We start from the raw sequence: 19,340 nt of genomic DNA, 5'->3' as shown, positions 1-19,340 counted from the left end.
TAGAGGGACTTTTCCTGAGTGATTAAAAACAGAAACATGTTCTGCGATTTTGTTGTTTTGTGTGTGTTTTTTAAAAAAAAAGTTTTTGGCAAATCGGCAGTCTCACACCTTTCGCATGGTTGGTTTACTGAAATGATCCTTGGCGAGTGAGCCAAGGGGCAGGCACCCTCCAGAGCCGCAGATGACTGAGAGCTTTGGGCTGGGTTCCTGGCTGGATTGGACGGGGTGGTTGGAGGGGACAGAATCTTGTTTCAATTAGAGCAGAGAAGGGGGAGGAAAAAGGAAGAAAAAAGAAAAAGAAAAAAAAAACAGTCTAACTTTAAGAGTGGCTTGTTGTTGTTTTGTTTTTTTTTCACTGAAAAAAGGAACCGCTCTGACTGAGTTCCTGATGTGCGGCAGGGGAAACGAGCCAGTGTGAACGTAACATGAGTGAAAAGTGTGCAACTAATAGGAGAAAAATAAGGAATTGGATGACATGAGGACAAAAAAAAGTGGGAGGGGGGCCACAAGAATGGAGAAGGGAAGTGGTTGGTCCGAGAAAGAAAAAAATAGAAGAGAAGAAAGGGGGGAAAAACATCTTGAGCTGGAAGCGTTCCTTTATCCTGGCCAATCTCGGCTGCACCTGTGATGACAACCCCTTGTGTGCAGTGCGGCGATTGTGTAACCTGGAATGGAAGCAGGGAGAGGGGGGTGGGGGGGTCAGAGAGGGGTGGGGGCAGGTGGGGGAGGGAGAAAATGACATAAAGCATTCCCCCAAGTTGTAAATCTATGACAAGACCCAGACAGTCGTCCGAAACCGCCCATCCAGTGTCACAGACTGGAGACGGAAATAAAGGACGAGTCCCACCAAGTCCCGGTGCCCATGTTGCCTGGTTGTAACTTGTTCCCCGCCCCCCAACACACACACATGCACTTGCGCACACACATGTGTTCAGTGTGTGTGTTTCTTCCATTCTGCACAGGCTGTTGTTTTAAATCATAATAGTAACCAGGCTGTAATCACATTATTGCACACATGGTGATTTTGACAAGTGGTGGGAGTCATGTGCTGAGGCTTTGGCAGGGTTAGCGCACCATTCTCCCAGCTGTGTGCTCGGCCCCCACCCACCCGACCTCCCCTCCACACACACACACACACACACACACACACACACACACACACACACCTCACTTTCTCAGGCAAGATGTTGCTCCCCTCTGTTCGACTCTAACCTGCATGCATTAGTGCAGCCTAATCTAAATCAGATTTCTGTAAATTGCAGTTGAACATGTGTCTTTGGACTTGCTTGGCCAGAATACCAAAAAAAAAAGAAAACGAAAAGAAAAAAACCCCAAACAAACAGCATTGGTGGTTTGGGTAAAGCATCTCGTTCACAATTTCTGGTGGGCAACTGACTGGAAGATAATGAATGTTAATTTTTGGCGGTTGTAAACATGTTGAAAATAGGTTGCATCTTCACTGGTTCCGATCAACTCTTGGGTCAGAGTGTCAAGAATGCTGAGTAACCTGAGAAGCATTCGGTTTAAGAGTGGCCATATTAAATATCGTACCTTGTAAACTTTATATTGCTTTTTTGGTGACTCATGGCTGACTATGATTTTTATGCTATCAAGACGCAAGGAGGATATCAGGACGAGAGCAAGGAAACACAAGTATTGTGTTGCTTGCTGGCTTGCCTTTTAACTTATCCAGTATTCTGGTGTGCATTTTGGACTTGGAGAACGTCTAACAAAAGGGGTCACCAACCTTTTTGGCACTGAGAGCCACTTCATGGGTCCTGAGTCATATGAAGGGCTAACAGTTTGCTACACTCTCCTGAAATAACTCTCTGAGTTATATATTATCATTAATAATACTCATCTATGTGAAAACACTTGTATGTATGTATGTATATATATATATGTAATAGGATCATTTATGTTTTGATATTAATTGTAGAAGAAGCTGGATATTATTTTGTATAATTTCACAAAATTTAGTAGTAACACCTGACAATTAATCCTCCTTTGTTTTAATGTCTCCAAGCTTCAGTCCCCTATGGACACCTGTTGGGGGCACACACCCCCTATATAAGTGTTTTTCCCGCCTCACCTCTTCCCTTTTGTTCCGTGTACTCTGTGGGAGAGGTGAGCCACAGTGAGGTCTATTTTTAATTTCACAATTTGGTTGTATACTTTAATGTCAATTAATTTGTGTAGGGGGCTCCACATATGTATCAGCAGTTGATGGAGGATTTTGTATTGCACTTTCTATTGTCAGTTACCAGAATAAACGGAGATAGCCTCCAGAGCTGAACACGGTGTGGGTCACTCAAATTCAACACAACGCAAACGACACGATTCAACCGGTTACATATATATATATATATATATATATATATGTATATATACATATAAATATATATATATATATATATATATATATATATATATATATATATATATATATATATATATATATATATATATATATACATATATATATAAAAATATATATAAAAATATATATACATATATATATATATATGTATATCCTTTACTGATGTGGACACCACAGAAGTGCAACATGCATTGTCAATACGAGATTTGTTGGTCTCAGTAAGTTTCAAAATGTGACCAAATGTCGTTCAGAGCGATAAGATTGTCTGTAAAGGGAACCTCTAAGTGCATCTCATACCATTTGCAGACGACATGGTGGTGTGCTTGCAGGCCGGTTTGCGATCTGACGTAAAAAAAAGATTTACAAGTCTTGGGCCATGGTTGTTTGCCAAATAAGGGTAATAAGGCTTCCCTCCAAGTGTTGTGTGGCCTGCACTCCGAGGCAAACAAGGTGAAAGACAGGAAAAGAATGCAAGACGGACATTCGCTTATTGCAACATCACCTGCGACTTGGGTGACCAGTCCAGTTTGTCTCATCTTAGGGTAGCGACGTTAAGGATGAGTTGACCGAAGTGTACAAAGCAACCCCCTGTAGTGCAGCTGGAGTGAGCGCTTCATCTTTTTCAGATGAAAATAGACAGAAAACGCTGTGTTTTCGGGCACAGCATCCATTTGTAGTAGGCCCAGCGTAAAAGGGAATTCCTGGTCCTGAGCCGAAAGAGAGTTTGAAGGGGCTGGATGTTCCGGTAAAGCCTTTGTGTTGAAAGGTGCCAGGAAGCCTCCTCTTCAAGGGGCACAGCTCGCTGTAGAACAACTGCGTGGCAGATGAAAAACTCTGCAGGGATTCTACTGTACAAGCCCATCTGGCCAGAGTAGTTGGCTGTCACTGCGATGATCTTACATGGCTGGAAAATAACAGCTAAATCGATCCGTGCGCGGCTCAAAGATGTTTTCTGTTAAAATGCCGAAGAGCAATGAAGACATCATTTGAAGCAAAATGACATCTGCGCAAAAACATCCAAGCACACATCTGTTTGTGCCCACACAAGTCGCGGAGTGAGCGAGCACCCTGCCGTGACTGATTTCCCAAGATTGCCTTTGTTTTTGTCACCGGCAAAGACCAAACAGTGGCGGGACACACCGGTCCGCCGGATAACGTGAGAGAACCGAGGGGTCAAAGCCCGAGCAGAGCTCTCTCCCTCTCTGTCCCCTCGCTCCTCTTTTTTTTGCTTGCAGCCGTGCGAAGGTGTGGCTGTGCTCTCCACTGCCGCTGCTAACAAGATCAGGCTGTGGGGTGGGCCTCGTCCATCTGGCTCTTTGTATGTGTTTGGAAAACTCTTGGTTTTTGAAGAAGAAGAAGAAGAAGTAGAAGAAGAAGAAGAAGAAGAAGAAGAAGAAGAGAAATAATAATAATGTCAGAAACGAACTTAGGAAACCTACATTGTGTGAGAGGAAGAGCAGAGAAACCGGAGAAACTGCCATCTGCCAGTCAGAGATGATCGACGACGAAGCAATAACACGTTAGCGAAAGGAAGGGTGGATGAAAGCAGGTTTACGCCGGCCAGGACACCTCATTCAAAGTAGCCGTTTCCTGGAGCACGCAGGCCGAGCGTTCAGCGACCCAGGACGCCGTAAATTCTGCAAAGCCGAAACTGACAAAACGGGGCAGTTGGGATGTCACGACAAACAGTAGTAAAACCCAATCGAACGCTCTCGCTTTGAAGTCGTACGGCAGAGACTTTTATTCTCGGTGCCACTGCGGTCTCTGATTTACTGCTGGGGAAGAAGATGAGAGGGGAAACAAAGCAGATGTACTTTATGAACCTTCCGCACCAGACAACGCACCATCCTTGCAGTTGTTAAAGTCTTATTCGCTCGACACGTTAAAAAACATTCCACATCACCGCTGAGCCCAGTGGCTCGGATGTTCGCGGTCCATCTTTGAATGCTCCTCTCAAGTTGTTTTTTTTTTTGTTTTTTTTTTTTGCAGATGGCGGTCCAAACAGGAGACAATAGTCAGAGCCCAGGAATCCCAGGAATGGTTTTTGTTTAACTTTGCCTCCAGGGAGAAATTTATTGTGACGATCCTGAGAAATATGATGCCCTTATTTGCCTTCCTATATGAGCAGAGCGGACCCCGAGCGGAACAATCACTCCATCAAATTTAAAAACCAAAGCAAGATAGTATCGTTTTGAGTGCCTGGGAGCGTGTAGCTGTTAACATTTTGAACCCTTGAACAGCCTGTTATCACACTGCCTGCATGCAGGTTTTGGTAGTAATGTGTCCGGACAACTTTAAAGGAGCATGTCCGCATCTCATACAGCTGTTTTGTAACACATGCGTGTATTTCTGTGCAGAATTTACAGTGCAGTAACCCTAATGAACTCATCAAAGTAAAAAAAAAAGAAAAAAAAAACACCGAAATGCTCGACATGCTACTTTTGGAGCGAAACGGTTACGCAAGAATTCACCTGTGCAACTTTAAAATAGATGGCCATGAGGGGAAAACGGTCTGTGAGAAAAACATGTGTTTCGCTGGTTTTGCATTTGTCTGTTTTGTATTTGTGAGTGTATTTATTTCAGAGGAAGGAGAGCCAAGCTGAGTGTGCCAGGCACCAGTTAGCATGCAGGCTATAATTTCTCCAACTCCTTTGAAGTCCATGTATGTGTGGGGGAACGTGCATGTGCTCCGTGCCCATCCTGGCGTTTGATGCACGGATCGCGGCCGCTGTTACGTGCACTTTGCACTTTGGTTGCATAAAGCCAGAGCCCGTTAATTTGGAATTTCATGTATAGCTTTTCGCTTGAGGATTTCCGGCGCATTTGGATCTCCAAAGCTAAACTGACAGATAGGGTGGCAGTCAAAGTAAATTACGACTGAATTCACAAGCAGAATTTGCCCCCCCAAACTCCCCCAAGACGTTGCCATGGCGACACACTGTAAACATCGGAGCCTTACAGAGGAGCACGGCATGACATATTGCCTTGGATCGCGCAGGTGGTCAAATCTCGGCCCCTGCGTGCATATGCATCTTTGTGCATTTCATAAGCCAATAAACCGCGAATAAGCTCAAGTGGGCCTTTGCTGAACTGAAAAACAGGTTTGCGCTTTGAAAAAAAGAAATACCAACAACTTCCATAGTCAGCAACTGTAGCAAACTACTTGAGCAGATGGGAGAGCAGAGTCCTTCCTGTGTGCAGCCACTTTACCTGTGATGACAGAGCCCCCCCAAAAAACCCTCTCCGAGATAAAGGTTGTGCATGTAGAAAGGGCAGAGGCGCAGCGCAGCGAGGGGGCACATGCGTGGACGACTCGGGGTACATTTAAAAACATTTACTAGCTGGTTTGGTTGTTTGTTCGGCATCAGACGTCATCGACGTCCATATTTCTTTCATGCCAAGTGCCTCTGGAAACCCCCCAGACGTTGCACTTTTTTTGCAACACTGGGGGATTTTAAAAGCAGACACCACACAGTGCGCGCGGGCTGCTCCTTGCTAGCGTCGCCCAGACGGAGGTACTTTCAGTCAGCGAGTGGTTGCTGACGGAGGGTAAACAGGGGCTTGAGAACTCACCGCCCGTTTCGCTGCTGGATTGTGGCGAGAGTTTCCCTTTGGTCCGGGGTTCTCCACATTTTGGGCCAATTCTCTGGTAAGAAAACCTCCAAACACCATCAAACTCTCTGCGTGACCTCAATAACAGCATAATAAGGTGGAAAAATGTGTTTTTTCGGTTTTCTTCCGTCTGTTGTTCCCCCTTATAATATTTAAATCCCCCATATTGTGCCCATTTAAGTTCTTTTTTTTCTTTTCATGCAGACACCTTATTAAGCAAAGTTTTGATCTCTAGGGGCAAAAAAACATATTTAGCCCTCTGTTTATCCCCACCAAAAAAGGGAGGGGCTCTTTGCTTTAGCCTAAACTTCCAGCAAAGTGGATATAATATATTGGCAAGTGGAATGTTGCATACAATAAGACTTCCAACATGTGGTCACGATTTTCAGCGTCTTTTCCTGTTTTTGTGTCATTCCATCGAGTTAGCCAGAAATGATTCTTGTGACGTTTAAACCAAAGTGGATATTTGAAACAATGCTTCAATGTCCAGGAACTGGACTGCTGATTGCAAAGTTAATAACATGAACTTCAGTTGGCAATCATATTATAAATCAGTACTTGGAAAAAAGACTAAACAAGACCTTCTCTCAAACAAGCTGAAGTGAAACTAAAAGTCCGGTAATTTCCGCTTCTAAATAAAGTTCCAATATTTGTCCACGTTGGTGTCAGTGTGGCCTCAGCGACTGTTGACTCACTCACTGCCTGTGTATTCCTCATCCAGTTTATGTCACTTTGTGGCCTATTTGGCTTTACGATACAAGAGTGGAACTTGTATCGGGAGAGAGCGTCATTAGTTTGCGTCTCCTGCAGCGCGACGCTACGCAGACAAAAAGCTTTAAACTTGGAAGATCAAAGGGGGGGTCAATTAAGGCAGCCATTCTGTCCAAACAGTGGGAACACGTCTAACAATGAAGAGAGTCTCTCTGCCAGGCAGGAAGCGACGTGGCCCATCCAGGTGACTCATGGGGAAAATGGTCCCACAAAGTGAGTCACAGGCGGTAATTGACTCACTCGCAATCGCAATTGACTCACATTCTGTGGAACTCTGTGTGACCCTGTGAGCAAAACAGCCACAATGTACAGCGAAACGATGGTAGAAACCTAGCACATACCTTGGACAGTTTACATTTGTCCTTTCACATGATGGATACATGCAACAGATTGAGAGAAATTCTCTGCAAAATATTGATTAAAGAAGTTAAAAAATGTTCAAAAAGAACTTAAAAAGAGCAACTTGAACTCAAGTTGCTCAAAGGGCCGCCAGTCATGCTCCTGACCACCATCGCATGTGTGATATCTGACATCTGCGCGCCTAATCTCCATCTCCTCCAGGTTTGCAACATGGCCTGGAGAGCGGGCGAAGTGATGGTGAGAGGCTCGCTGCAGCGACACGTCCGGCCTCGATAGCGGTTCCCCCGAGCTGTGAAACCCCACGCTTGGCAGGATGCGGATCTGCGGCGATAGCTCACCTGGGCGGTGATAGCGCGGGAGACAATGTCCCAAACAGATTAAAAGGCTGAGCCGATTGCAAAACAAGATGCACAGCAGCTCGGGCCGAGAGGTAAACACCGAGATGGAAAAATCCTAAACAAAGTCAGATGAAAGCGACTGTTGGGTGTTTTTATCTCACAGTCTTTGGGGATTTTTTTTTTTTTTTTGTCTGTGTGTGTGTATACATGAGCGCAGACACACATGCTTGTGATTTACAGTATATAGAATACCAGCGTCTATTCCTGCTTGGCTTGGAAATCCTAAACAGTACTAAAAAGAAAAAAAGGAAGAAGCAGCAGAGGAAGCATGCAACACATTCAGATCTGCCTCAGGACCACAAAGTCAATGGCACGTTTTCAAACCGCAGCCTGACGTGACGCAAAACACTCGGAAAGGTTCACGCTGATGGAAGATGAAGCGGCCGAGGATCTGATCTGCCATCTCCAGCTCATCTCCTGCTGGCTTGTCACGTAACAGGCCCCCCTTTACAGTCTGCTGGCAAAAATGTCATCTTTTCAAAAGCCAATCCGTCTTATCCTGTCAGAGCAGGCGGGAGATACCGCGGCTAATCTCCCAGGGCCGGGGGGAGTGTGTGCGGTGCGCTTGCCGTGCCGAGTGATGTGCGAATATTTTGCGCCAATCTCGGCCGGAGATAAACTCCAGGGCGCTGCGATAGCGACGCCAGACTCCTCTGACATTCCACCGTCCGTCGCGATCAAGTTCAAGTCGGTTTCGGCGACTCGGAGGGATGAAGGTGCGAAACCCGTGCCGTTGGCGTTGAGACTCGCGTCGAGTGTTGTGTCTCCGCCGGCTGCTCTGTTCTGTCATCGTGCCAGACGCAACAGTTTTCCAATTTCATCGGAGATCATTTAAGTCCACGAGAACACTGTCCAGTAGTTTGCTATTTTAGTTGGTGAGATCAAGTTAATTGATCTTTCTGATCAAAGGTAAGATGTGCCCACCTTGCCTTTACGGGGATTGGTTTCAAGTTATTTCAAAAATGGTAAAATTGACTATTATAATTAACTAAAAGCTTAAAAGTGAAACTTTTATAGCAAAAATATTTCACTTTTTGGACTGCTGAGATGAAAAACAAATGATCTGGTGAAAGTTTTTTTTTCCCATCGGTATGTGGGCACACAGTTGCCTGCAGAACATTTTACTTTGACAAGCCACTTACTTATTCTTAAATTATAAGAATTTATAATTCAAAGCCACTACCTCATATCACGTACAACTGGAAACTTCCTATGATGAATCTATTGGTGGCGGCGTTTAACCTTTTTTTTTAAACTGCAGTGTTGAAAAGAAGCTTCAACGGCGGTGGTACAAATTACATTAATTAAGTTTTTTTCCTGTCACAGTGCTGCTCTTGTGCACGTTGACGGAATGGGAAAATAAGGCCTTCTTTAGCAATAAGTGGCTTTTTTGTTTTCTTTATTTTGTGTGTGTGTTGTTTTTAATGATCTTTCAACTGCTTGTTTCTCGCATCTGGCTTCTTTTACGCAACCTCAAGATCTGATCAATTATTCCAAGGCAAACCCGATCTCGGCACAAGATGTAAACCGCCGACAGATGTGCAGCGCTAAAGATCCAAGCGATGAATTATCCTGCGGGGCTGATCGCGTAATAGCACGACTGTCAAGATGTGTTTTGCGTGTCGACTCGGTCGACTCTTAAATTTGAGGCACTCGCAGATGAAGATTGACACTAATGAGAGCGCAAACAAATAGCAAAAGAGGGGGAAAATGACATTTTTAATCACGCAACAACCTACTCTGGGTTTTGTTTTGTTTTTCAGGCCCTTTGCGATCGCAATTGCGCCGCAGCTGCATTAGCTTTAGGTCATTCGGCGAGCTAGGGGGAACACGACAACCCCACCCTCTCGCAGTGCGCAAGTTTTATGGTACTCAAACATAAAGCAAAACATAATTACACGACGTGACATGACATCACCGTCCGCAGGCGTGGGATTTGTAGCTTTTTGGGGGAGAGTGTTGGGGGGGTAAATCACACAAAGCCGCGAAGCCGTTCCGATGGGTAAATCTTCACGGAGGTAGCCTCACCGCAGGCCCGACCGCTGCCGGAAAAACTCAATGAGTTACTGTAAAAAGCTCCAAAAAAAAAAAAAGAAGCTCAACATGTGAACGCTACCACACACACATGAGGTTAGCGCGGCTCCTCGGGTGGCTCTTGACTAAATGTCATAAAACAGGCAGCCAAATAAACAGCAACTGAACCAATGCACAAACAAACAAACAGATTCCTATTAAGAGCCCAGTTGAGGGAACCAGCTAAGTGGCTGCAGCCTATGCGGAGGGTGGGGTGGAGGACGGCCTGCCTGCCTGCCTGCCTGCCTGCCTGCCTGCCTGCCTGCCTCGGCCCCGAGTTGTGTGTCTCGTGCATCTGAGAGTGTTTATGGACTGGCTGTAAGTGGAAGTCATTACGGGGACGTTTGAGTACACTCGCGCTGATAGCAAAACGGTGCCGGGTCCACCCAAGGCTCCAAACGTAGGTGGTCCGGGCGGCGGAAGGAGAAGAGGATGAGCGACCCGACGAAGGAGGGAGTGGAAAGAGAAAAAGAGCACAGAGAGAGAGAGAGGGAGAGGACGAGAGCGCAAGGCCTCCACCCTTCCTCTATTATTTGCCTTTGCTGCAGATGTGGTCGTAAGGAAGGGAGGGACAAAAATCTCCATAAAGTTATAATTATCCACATGAATGCAGACCAAATTCTGGAAAACTGCAAACACACACACACACACACACACACACACAAGCAGGTTACGCATTTGCGACTCGCCGGCCTGCAAGGACGGACTTTTGCAGATGTTTTGAGAGTTGGCAGCCAAATGTGAACCCTTATGAGAACCTGGGAAAAACTGGGAAATATGTATTTCAAAATGTAGGGCCGCAATAAAAGCTGAGGCAAAAGCCAGAGACGCCCTTAAAGGTGCAGCGGTGCCAAAGCCAAAATTCCAACCCACCATTTTGCTTTTCTTTTTTGTTTTGTCTTTTTTTTTTTTTTTTTTTTTACATGTTCTCTTGCCAATAAATATGCTTCGGCCGTGGCAGCAAAAGTTCAAGTGGGTCATAATAACAAAACAAAGCAAGAGAAGCCGTAAAGTTGCCCTGTCGGGCCGAGCCAAAGGTCCATTACGCATTGCGCGGGGATGCAGACGCAATTTTTTTTTTTCTACAAATGGCCACAATCTGTTTACTATTGCGTGCCTACAACTGGTTCGTATCAGCTTCGTTTACCTAACAGTATATTTCCCCTCGGGACATTCGGAGAGATAACCAAATAAACCTTTCAAGGCTGGAATGTTTCCCCGCAGCTGCCAGGTTCAAAGTGAAGCCCTCCACGGCCCCCTTGTTGCTTAGTGCGTCGAGGATGGACGAAGGCGTTTTGCGGAAGACTCACCGGCCCTTTGAGTCATTGCGATCTGTATGTGTGTGTAGAGGGAGTAGGGGGTGGGGGGGCACAGGAAGTACCTCTGAGCGTCGTGACGGTGAGGCGGAGGGTCGCTGGCTCGACGTGGCGAGGGCCAAGTCGGCGGTCGGAAAGGGACGAGCGCTCACCCTGGGCTTTTCGACACTCGGCTGCCAAGGATCCGAGGCCTCGTCCCTCAGATGTTCCACTTCCTCTTGTAAATTGCAGGGATTCTTTCATGTTACAAGTGCTTTTGTTTTTTACGGCCGCGGCCCCGAGGAGCGGCTCTTGCTGAGCCCCGCAGCCCGCAGGATTTTCTCCCCCGCCCACACGGCGGCCGCAGCATCCAGGGCTGGCCGGCACACATGTACCGTGTGTCGGAGGAATTGATTGATGGCGAGGGAGGAAGGCGGGGCTGCGTAGACACGCCCCCTTCCCTTCTACCGGCCCGGCCCGGCCCGGTCCGGCTGCCCCGCTTGTGTGTTGTCCCAGCTGCAGACTCCACCGCAGTGTGGTGCATCCCCTTTTACGAAAGTCAACATGATAAGAATTCCTGCGCTGAGGCGGCACTGCCCGCACTTCCTTGGCACACGGGCTGCTTCCTCCATGGGCCTGGTATGTGTGGCGGACCGAACCGGCTGTGACTGCTCTCTGAGGTTAGGGTTAGTCAACCGACCATCACGTCCTGTCTGGTGACACCGTCGGCAGGTCGTCCCTGGAACCAGACTGTCTAATTTGCCAACACACAGCTCGCAGCTGTAAAGTCTGTGCCGTCTTACAGGATTTCCCGCAGCTTTTTTCATCTTTTTCTTCCGATCACGTCCCGCAGACAACACGGGCCAGACAGCTGCCATATGGAGGATCTATTTGTTTTCCTTTTTGCCCTCAACTTTGCTCTCCCATGAAAAAAAATGAAATGAGAGAGGAACATGGCAACAAAAGGATGTCTGACGTGTCCGGATGCATGGAGAAGGTCCGGTGATGCAGATATAGTTGGGACCATCGCAGGTGCAGCGCAGATCATGGTCATCTCACGAGCTGCGTTTCCATGACAGTTCTTGGCAAAATAAAAGCGCTATTTCTATAATTTCAACAAAGTACAATTGGGAATTTCAGGTGTTTGCATCAAATGGTGTGAAGCGCATAAACCGCAATTCTTGTAAAATCTCGTCCCGCAAGCTTTACGAGAATTACGTTTATTTTTGTTTGTTTCCGTTTGTTTGCTGTCAAGAATGGTTGTTATATTTTTTCTCTTTGATTACTTGTAAAAAATATTCTGTCTCCTCCTCCGTCCAAACACAACGTGCCATTTTCACTTGAAAAGAACTGGTCACATGACCCCCGTACGTCACGTCCGGTGACGTGTAAATGTGAAAAAGTGTTTCCATGACACTTTTGCGATAAGCCTCTATATCGATACATCTGGATAAGCACCTCATGTGAAGCGCAAAAACCTTTTAGTGATATTTGAGAGGTTTTTCAAGTGTTTCCATTACCAGTTTATATTATTTATTTAGGTTTTGCACAATACTAGTGGTAATGGAAATGCAGCTACTGTGGTCTCCACTTCTGCATGCATTTGCCATAACACGACGTGGTTGAATGAACTGTCTCCTGACTGAAAAATCATCTAAAAAAATAAAAATAAAAATAATAATAATAACCTGTGCCGGAGGTAGACAAGCAAATACACAAAGTTTGTATTTTGGACATGGGTTTTTTCTTTGCTTTTTTTTTTTGGTGGTGTATGTGCAAGAAGCAAGGTGTTGAAATCCACCCGCTGCCAACGGCCCAAACACAATAAATCCAAACAGGTGTTTCACTCAGCTGAATGCTGGAACATTAAGTCAGAAGCTTGCCAGGCAATTCCTCTCCCCCTCAGCTGCTCGGGCAAAAAAGAAAGAAAGAAAGAAAGAAGGAAAGAAAGAAACAGTAACAAGATGTCAAATACAAGAAGCACAAAATACAAAAGAAAAAAAATACAATACACCAAGGGGCTGCCGTTTTATACCTGAACTTTCCAGTTTGCAACAATTAAAGAAACAAATCAAATCGATAAAATGCTAACATATTTACTGAACTACTCTACTTCCTCTCAAACTGATGTCTCTCCCACCTGCTAGTTTTTTTTTTTTTTTTTTTTACCCCCTGCCCAATCAGCCTTCTCCTGCTGGTATGCAACAAAGAAGAAGAAGAGGGAAAAAACAACAAAACGCTCTTACATTTCCTTCCAGCTCTCTTTTTGTATAGTCTGGAATGAATCACATCCATTTGATGACACTCAGACGCAGCCAATGTAAGCAGTAATTTGATACGGAGCGTGGCTCAGAGTGGCAGTCAAAACTTCAGCTGTGTTTGCACTCCGGCACTGCCTCGGCATCCACGTGCACGAGCAACGCCTGCCCGCCCGACCTAAACACACGTCCGCCCGTCCGTCCGTCTGTCTGTCCGTTCCTCCAAACAGCTCTGACTGTATGTTTGCTGTCAGGGCTTTGGCTGCCACTTCGGTGTTTTCCAGGGTTTTTAGTTTCCCTTCTCTTTTCTTCTTTTCTTTTCTTTTCTTTTCTTTTCTTTTCTTTTCTTTTCTTTCCCAGTTCTCTCCACCTCCCTTCTGTGTGTCAGTGTGTTTCTAATTCATCAGCTTCAGCCACCTGCTGCACCTGGTTTCCACCCCTGTTTCACCTGCTGCTAATCAACTCAACAACCTCCCCCCCCCCCCACCTCGCTATAAGAGCCTCGACGAGATCATTAGCCGGCCAGCTCTGGCGGCAGAAACCGCGGCTGCTTACACTTTTCCTCCCCGGTTACTTCCTGTGTTGTGAATTCCAAGTCATCTGCCCCCCCCCACCCCGCCAGCTCAAGAGTCATTGCCACCTGCCCACAATGCCGGGACACTTTGCTGACACGCTTGGACGAGATCTGCTACTTCCTACTCTGGGCACACCTCGGGTCAGCCTGCGCCAGAGCTGCTAACCAGTGAGTCAGCCAGTCAGCCCTTCCTGTTCACGTCGAACGCACACGTTTGATTGACATTGCCTGGACTCTGCTCTTTTCTTCTTTTTTTTTTTAACACCATACACACAGTGGCTCTAATGAGAGCACTCAAAAACATGAAACAGGCCTCAGTGAGGCCTGTCTGAAAAACCTGAAACATTAGAGCGTAAAAACCTTTTAGCGATATCTGGGAGGCTTTTCGAAATTTAGCCATTTCCATTATCACTTTTTTATTGCCATTTTTTAGGTTTTGCGCAATTCTAAGAGTAATGGAAACACAGCGAATGAGTTGACTTAAAGATTTTTATGCCGTCTGATTGACTTGAATTGCACAGGTCAAGCAGACGGCATGCATATGATGTTTTTTTTCATTCTTTTTTCAAAAAGAATGATAAATAATTTTGATGAAGAAAAGTAGCTGCTACGTGATACTTGTGTTTTGAATCAAAATACTATGACTAATACCAATACCACAATTCTGCCTGAGGAACTTTTCACTTTTAGCAGTTTTAGTCCATCATTGGGAGTTTGGACTATGTACGACCTGAATCGTGCGTGTTCTTTTTCTGCTTCCCTCCTACATCCCTTTATCCCCGGTTTGATAGCAGTGCTTGTAAGAGTTACAGTACCCAGCCCATAATGCGCTCCAGACGGCCTAACTTCCTAATGACTGGTTGCGCTTGGAGCCTTTCCGGGCACGGCTGTGACCATGAGCCACGCACTCACACACACACACACACACACACACACACACACACACACACACACACAACACACCCATATTTGCACACACACCATGTGTTGACCAGTTCAGCGTTGTACCTTTTTTAGTCATTTGTTTGTAGCTTGCTTCACCGAAACTCTCGCTTCACTCTCTTTGCGCATATTTAAAGTAAACTCATCGCGCTACAGTCAATCTGCAACCCCTCCACCTCTCGCTGTCATATTAATGTTGGTTGACAGGTACACGGTGTGCAGCAGTGGTGAGGCACAACATGTTTGTGCTAGGCCAGATATTGTTTTGGAAACCCCTGGCAGTGTATTAGTTGCAGCGGTGCATCCTCGGGGATCGCCTGCTCCTCATTTGGATGGCACGGCTCTCCACCTTCTTCTCTGATCTGCAACCAAATGTTTCTTCTTCTCGGCTTCTTTTTTTATTTTTTATTTTTTTCAACTGGTACCAGACGCACCGTCTGATTCTGGCTTACTCCGATACTCCTGCCCGACGGTCTGGAGGGCCTAGCAGGGGCCTTGTGGTCCATCACTGAGGGCAACAGGTCTGTTTGTTTGCCGTGATTCTTCGTCCTCTTTGTCTTCGTCTTCGGTTTAATCTTACATTGCTGGCTGAAAGGTTTACTTGCGTGTCTCTTGGTAAGGATTATAAGGTGTGTGGGGGCTGGGGGGGGATTATATCCTGATATGAAAACACGCAATCAAAGTCAAAATGCTAATTTAACATACGGGACGTTAAATGCCATGATTTAGACTTTTCATGTTGCTTTTTTTCCTCATGTGCAGCGCCACCACCTGCTCATTTTTCTTGACATCTGCAAGTTTTTTTTGTTTTGTTTTGTTTTACCACCCTGGACAGAATATCTGAAGTGTATGACGTAGCATGCACAAGATGTCAATGCATGAGTCCACAAGGGATCGCGGCCACGGGCTTTATATGCTGGGCCCATATGTTAATGATCTCACTCATGAGTGCCCACAGTTAGGTGTGCGCATGCCAAGAGCAACAAACAGCCTCTTGACAAAGAGAGAGAAAAAAAAAAAAAAAGAGGGCGTGTCAGAGTTTGCACAGGTTTAGGCCTAAATCTGGGGGCGAAAGTGGCGGCTTGTTTTCTCTCCACACTTGCTCGGATGTTCAAACACACGCCGATGGTGCCGGTCGGCTGAAACAATGCTGCTCCGTCAATTTGCAAATCCCAACCGGGGAACTTGCAAAGCGCCGGGCAAAGCGTGCGGGCCGGTAATAATAGCCCTGAGGTCACACGCTGACGAAGCCGCTGTCTTTGGGTGACGTTTTCTTTCTTGCGCTAATGCCGTTATTCTTCTCTCCACTTTCTTCGCGCCGGGCCCCCGCCCTCCTCCTCGCGCAGGTGGCTCCGGACCCAGCGAGGGGAAAAAAAAAAAATGGAACAATGTTGCTTTTGGCCGTTTCAAAAAAAAAAAAAAAAAAAGCAATAATAATGACCCAAAAAAAGGCCTATAATTGAAAGCCGCCTCTCCTATCTTTGTCAGGATGTGCAGCTGATGCTGGGTGGCCTCCCCCTGCACAAACACACAGCATTGTGCTCTCACCTGAGGAAGCACGTCCTTCCAGCCAGCTCCAGATTACTGCAAAAAAAGAAAAAAAAAGTGTTCACACACTACACTACACAGGCACACAAACGGGCAGGTTGTTGCTGTTGCATCCTGCCACCAGAGGGTGCAGACAATGTGCCCACATCGTCCCCGTTTTGGCTTCAGCCCAAGATTCCTTCAGGCAGCAGAACAAGAACAAGCCTCCGGATGTAGGATCGGCAAGAAAGAAAAAACCTAGAGGGGGCAAAGAGGCAACAATGGGCCGTGATGGGATACACACGTATATTTTCCTGTGTGGAGATATGACGGCACACGTATCCGCTTGGACACGTGTTGATTAGATACGAGCGCCGTCTCCACACAGAGTCCCCTTGTCTTTTTTTTTTTGTTGGCCGTCTCCTTCTCCTCGAGCTCCAGCCTCCTGCTCCCTCGATCCTCTTATGCACACGTTCACAAATAATGCCCGCGCACACAGATGGACTCCCACAACATGCTGTTATGAGGAATTCATTGCACATTTGCCCCAAATACAGATATATAAACATACATATAAAAAACATACTGTTTTTAGTTGCTTTGAATCTTTAGTGTGTAAAATTCACAGGTCCACATGCATAGTAAGGTCAGCCATAATGGACAAAATTGCAAAGTCTAAACAGGTAAAAAGAAGGAAAGAACATAAACATCAACTTTTAATTTGTTGTATGTTGCGTCAGATTTAATCAATATTATTTCACTTAAAATATGATAATATTTATTTTTAATTCTCAAACTCTTGCCTGTCTGATGAAATTAAACATACAGCAAAGAATCCCGTCAGTGGTGATGATCCGTACAAGTCCGTGGCTCCTCCTTGTGAATGCTACAATTCTTACTCCTAGATTTTGGTCTGTTTGAGGGAAGAGGAGATTTTCCGTTACGCGACGCCCTGAGCAAACGCTTTGGGTAATTAAGAGGACTCAACACAAACCCCTTTGTCATCTCCACCAAAGCCCAGATTTCTGCACAGGCAAAGAAGAGACGGTCACACCCTCGAAAGCAACGGCCTCAGTCTTTGGGAAGACACTCCTGAGACTATTTTAAATAAAGCCCCGGTTGATTTCACCGCTGCAGCATCAGCAAGAAAAGAGAGGCATATTACATGTTTTTTAAAATTATGTGTACACAAGACTGCGAGACAGAGCAACTCAGCGCTCACACGGGCAACACTAACATGTTAAAGCCTCTCAGGTATGATAAGTGCAGCTTTTGGTTTGGATGGTTGCAGTAATTGGATGGAGTCGAATATCTTTCATGGCCACTCCGACAGGATATCGTTAACCTGTGGTTAGAAACCTCCCAACTTTCCCAGATTTGGATAATAAGCCTGTAATATCCACGGGGTTCTCGAATTTTGTTGTTTTTGTTATTTGCTTTTTGTTTGTGTTTTGTGTTTTTTCCTCGTCCTACTTAAACCTCTGCCTTTGATATTTCCGGCATTTGCTTCACGTTTTTTTACTGTCTGCGAGTCGCGCCAACATCTGCTTTCGTTGCCTAAGAGAAGGTTTGCGGTGTCGATGTGTCATCAGTTAAGGATTTTTTTTTTTCCCCCTTTACTTTTTTTTCTCGTACCCCGTGTGGACTCATTTGAATGCGAGCAGCGCACGCGGGGGGAGGGGGGACGGGACGGCGGGTGTCACGGACGGCGAGCTATTCCGCCGGGTCTGAATCCTGATAACCTCTGGAGCTCTTGTTAGCACAGAGCACAACCAGACCACCACTTTAAAAAAGTTGCATGCACGCGCACGTGCACGCACGCCACAAATATCCCGCCCTCCCCCTGCCCCTCCCCCGCCGCGTCCCCTAACTGTGGCTGACACATCAAAGAGCCGCGTCCGAGCAGGGAAGTCAGGGAGGGTCTGGGGAATCATGGGAGACAAAGGAAGCGATTAAGAGATAAGGATCAGTCTGAGATATGACATTTCATCCTGGGCAGATCCGGCAGACACACTCCATTCAGACGGGGGGTTGACGAGGAGGTGAGGAAGAGGGGAGAGGAGGAGGGGGTGAGGGAGGGGCACGGGAGGGATGAGGCTGCGTGGCTGCTCTCTCCCCGGAGGACTTTTCCCGCTTGTTTTCCGCCACTGGTGAGCGAAACGGACAGAACGGTGAGGGCGACGGACACCGCTCACATTCCTGCCCATCCCCCACACCCCGCCATTTGTATTCACCATCGATATCAAGACCTGAAGGCAGGTGGAGGCCCCCCCCAAAAAAAACCTCAACGCGGCTTCCCCCGAGCAGCCGCGGCTCCCTCATTTTGTTTGCTTCCAAACGGCGTTTGGCAACACAAAAGGGACAAACGCTGTTTTTTTTTCCTTCTTCTTCTTCTTTTTCTTCCTCTAAAGAGCGAGAGAAAAAGTCGGCATTGTGGGGCCTAATTGCCCCGGGGCTTGTGTTACAGCTCCGGTTTCACGTTTGTTGCTTTCAAACTGTAGCTCGCCGGCCGGAGGCACAATTCACCTGCCATCTCAGCCAGCCGCACAAAGGCCCGGCGTTTGAACACAGGGCGACTCTGTTGGCAAATAAACAGCGGGGTCGTCGTCGAGGCTACGACAGCTTCGCTCGGAACGTTCGTCGACGTCTGAAACAGAGAGGGGAGCCGGCAGCCCCGGTGGGCCGAAGCTGGTTTCTGCAGCCGGAGGAAAGACAATGAGGCCGTCATCGGATGACACCGCGGCCGTACATCAACTATTATCGCGCTTGAAAGGCGAAATTAGCGTGTCATCGAGACGCGAGTGGAGGAGCGACGTGGGGAGGCTGCGCATAAACAGCTTTGTCTAATTACAGGAGGCCGTTTGCAACATCTCAGTTTGCCAGAGGCTTCAGAGCTCGGCGGACGGGCGACGGCCGCTCGGCTCCGCGTCTTTAATTACCTGCCATATGTGTAAATAAAGAGACGGCGAGCATGTGACGCTCGATTTCACTGGAGGAGAAGGAAAAAAAACGAGATCGCCTGCATGGCTTCAACTTGTCTCTATTGGAAGAAGTAGAAAAAAAAAAGCTTCTGAGAGCCTCTATCATCAAATATCTTTTGTTACCGCGCCCTGTTACCCGCACTTACTCCAATAACCCGATGCGGTTGGC

The sequence above is a fragment of the Nelusetta ayraudi genome, unplaced genomic scaffold (assembly GCF_046127955.1).
Source record: "Nelusetta ayraudi isolate G7.1 ecotype Tasmania unplaced genomic scaffold, CSIRO-AGI_Nayr_v1 ptg000007l, whole genome shotgun sequence".
NCBI classification, from domain to species: domain Eukaryota; kingdom Metazoa; phylum Chordata; class Actinopteri; order Tetraodontiformes; family Monacanthidae; genus Nelusetta; species Nelusetta ayraudi.
This window is presented reverse-complemented; position numbering follows the sequence as displayed.